Source organism: Belonocnema kinseyi, chromosome 1 (genome assembly GCF_010883055.1).
Source record: "Belonocnema kinseyi isolate 2016_QV_RU_SX_M_011 chromosome 1, B_treatae_v1, whole genome shotgun sequence".
Lineage (NCBI taxonomy): Eukaryota > Metazoa > Arthropoda > Insecta > Hymenoptera > Cynipidae > Belonocnema > Belonocnema kinseyi.
In genome coordinates this window covers 84470144-84473435 of record NC_046657.1, presented here as the reverse complement: position 1 = coordinate 84473435, position 3292 = coordinate 84470144, and the positions used below count along the sequence as shown (strand labels likewise).

The 3292-nt window shown below is 30.3% G+C and overlaps 1 protein-coding gene across 1 annotated transcript in view; it reads left to right on the top strand.

The window, feature by feature from the left end:
* The first annotated feature begins 1322 nt into the window (after positions 1 to 1322).
* LOC117175417 (ATP-citrate synthase) overlaps positions 1323 to 3292 on the top strand; it is a 94036-nt gene continuing 92066 nt past the window's right edge. Inside the window, exon 1 of the mRNA XM_033367493.1 lies at positions 1323 to 1408. The gene's annotated coding sequence lies outside the window, so the exon portion shown is untranslated. The remainder of the gene's footprint in view (positions 1409 to 3292) is intronic.

Here is a 3292-nt window from a genome sequence, read left to right as displayed (position 1 = left end):
ACAAATTGCACTTCCTGCATAATCACCTGGATCGATTCCCAGAGAATTGTGACGATTACAGTGAAGCGCAAGGAGAGCGCTTCCATCAAGACATAAAAGAAATGGAAAAGCGCTACCAAGGCAGATGGGATGTCGCTATGATGGCTGATTACTGCTGGTCACTGAAAAGTGAGTGTAAAACTACAGACAAAAAGCGAAAAAAAAACCGTTACGTCGATCATTTGATAGTAAGAGAGTACGGTATGAGCGGAAAACATGAACACAAGTTGATACAAAAAAATATGTCTATCGTAATTGTTTATGAGGGATTGTTAATTTTTTTATTTTATTATGAGCTTGTACGTGAATTGATGAAGGTCTATCAAACTCGATATATGGGTTGTTATTTTAATATTTAAATGACCTTGAAAATACTAGATATGGCCAAATGACCTAGGATTTAGATTCTACGACTCTTAAAACATATATATAAATTTTTACAAATTTTTTGAGGTTATTTTGTTGGTTTGGCCTTCAAATGACCTTAATCTTGAATTAATGAAGGTCAACCGACACCGGATTCGGATTCAGCATGCTAAAAAATCTATGTCTGAATTTTTTCAGATTTTCTCAGCAATATTTTCGTCATTTGACCTTCAAATGACCTTGAAAGCGATCTTATCTGAAAAAACCCACAAACGATTCGGAATCAGCGGTCCAAAACCCATAGAACCCCAGAGGTTGCTTCCATGGACTTTGACTTTTTTTTGTGTGCCTGTGTAATTTTCCTATCACTTGGAATTATAATTATATTTTTATAAAAACGTTAGAATATATGATAATTAAGAAATTGGAAAATACATACGAGAATCTGATTAGAAAAATAGTCTTAAAAAATCCATAGAAATTGCAGACCACAAAAATAAAAATACAAAATCAATAATATTAAAGAACTATATATAGACAATATATAGAATGAAAATTATAAGTAATAATTTTAGAATTAGTGAAAAATATATGAAACCGTAATATAAATTACTCATCGACTTTTATTTTTGGTATTTATTAAAATAACCATGTTTTGCAAAGTTATAAATGTAAAAATGTTTTAATTGGCAATTTAATTTCAATCCATATGGTTCTTGTCCGAGCTAAGTAACCATTAGTGCGCCTCGAGGGGCCTACTGAGAGTTGCTTACAGCGCTCCAAGTGGCTGTTGGCAAAATATATCTATGGGACTTCATTGGGCTATCTACGGGTAGCGATGTGTAGAGGGGAAGTGACTTTTTTCGCCGGACGCACCGTCTATATTTATGGCGGGCAACAGCAGTGGAGTGGAGAGAGAAAGAAAGAAGAAGAAGAACTAAGCCCGCACCGCATCTACGTTTATAATATCTTTGGTGCACTTCGAGCCGTTCTACGATGTTCGGTGAGTGTTGGGTTTCCTTTGCGTGAATTTGCAGTAGAATAGGCGGGTAGAAGTGACGGGAATCGCAAGTTTAGTAGTAGACTAAAGTTTAGTATCTTCATCATGTAAAGTTTAGTATCTTCGTCACTTTCCACTATTATTGAACACATCACTGTTTGTAATAACAATGACCTCATTACTGAAGCAGCAATTAAAATCTTATCCTAGTCTTGCATTTTTTAAACTTTCTTTATACAAATCATTAATACAAGTTTATAATTTATTCGTGAAGTAGAGTCAAAATGTCAGTCATTTAGTTTGAAAAGAAAAAATGTAATATTTTAAGTACGTTCAGTTTTTCTAGCATAGTTATAAATAGTATACTTTCATGGTACAATGTTTCTAAAAGTTTTATATTCCTTCATAGTGAAGAAAAAAAACATATTTCATATTTAAAAAACCAACAGATTTAGAAAAAAACTTTTTTTTGTCGAATTCAACTGTTTTTTATGTAAATTTTATCGGTAAAGCTTTTTCCCTTTGGTTAAAAATTTGAGATTTTATTTGTTTTTGCTTTATTCTTGATTGAAAACTGATATTTTTTATTTTTAAAATTACATGATTGGTTGAAAATTCATCCTTTTTTATTGTAATGTCAATCATACAATTTAAGTTGCTTTTTGTTGCGCATTCATCACTTTGGTTCAAAATAAAGAATTTTTGTGAAAAACTGATTTTTGTTATTTCATCAAAAATTAATTAACTAAAAATTTAACTTTTCCGTTTTTGGTTAAAAATTCGCCCCATTTATTTTAAACATGAACCATTTTGATGAAACTTAACGTATTTTATTGAAAATTCGTCTCTTTTGGTTGAAAATTAATCCTGATGCAAAACATTTCCTCGTCTTGGATGAAATAAAAATTTTCTGTTAAAAGTTTAACTAATTTAAAAAAAAAAATCTTTTTTTTTCTTGAAGATTGATCTTTTTAATTGAAAAATAAACTGAGTGTTTCAAAATTGACTTTTTAGACAATTATTCTTTTTGTGTGCAAATTGACTTATTTTGGTGAAAAATGTATTTCTTTCTTTAAAAAGGGAGTTAAAAATTTAACTAATCTATTAAAAAAAAATTTTTTATTGTTAAAAACTTATTTTTCAGTTGAAAACTCAACTTTTTGGAGGTAAATTAATCCCTGTGTTACAATATTCAACTTTTTTGGTTAGAGATTGATTATTTTTTGCTGAAAACTGAAGTATCTCATCCAAACCTCCTTTTCATTGATAAACAATTTTTTTTAAGTAAAAAGTTAACTATTTCATTTTTGGTTGCATTTTTGTAGTTGCGAATTCATTTCATTTTACTATTTTATTGAAAATTTGTTTTTTGGTTACTGTGGTTATAGATTAATTTTTGAACCTCCAAATTAAGTATTTAATTTAGAATTCATCTTTTTAACTCCGAAAAACTGGTTTTTACGCCCCCCCTCTCTCTGTGTGTGTGTGTGTAGATTTTTAATTTGTCAGCACGATAAATTTAGAAAGAATTGACCGATTGGATTGCCCTTTGGTATACTCTTTCAGTGTCCTAAAATAAAGGACAAGTTCGTTAGCCAGCCATTTTGGGTGAAAATTCAAAATGACTTTTTTTTTATAAGACCAAAATTTACCACAGTCATAGCATTTACAACATTTCAAAAAACACATGCAAATCAATATTTTAGGCCGAATAACGCATGATATGAAAAAAAGTCAAGAGAAGAAAAATCAGAGTTAGAGCATTTTATTATTATTACACGATTAAGCCCCTACTTAGAAGAGACATAAGAAGTCACAGAAACACGAGAGCCTGCATGAAAAAATGCATGGACATAAAAGAAGCTAGAGAAGTATGCCAGGACAGGA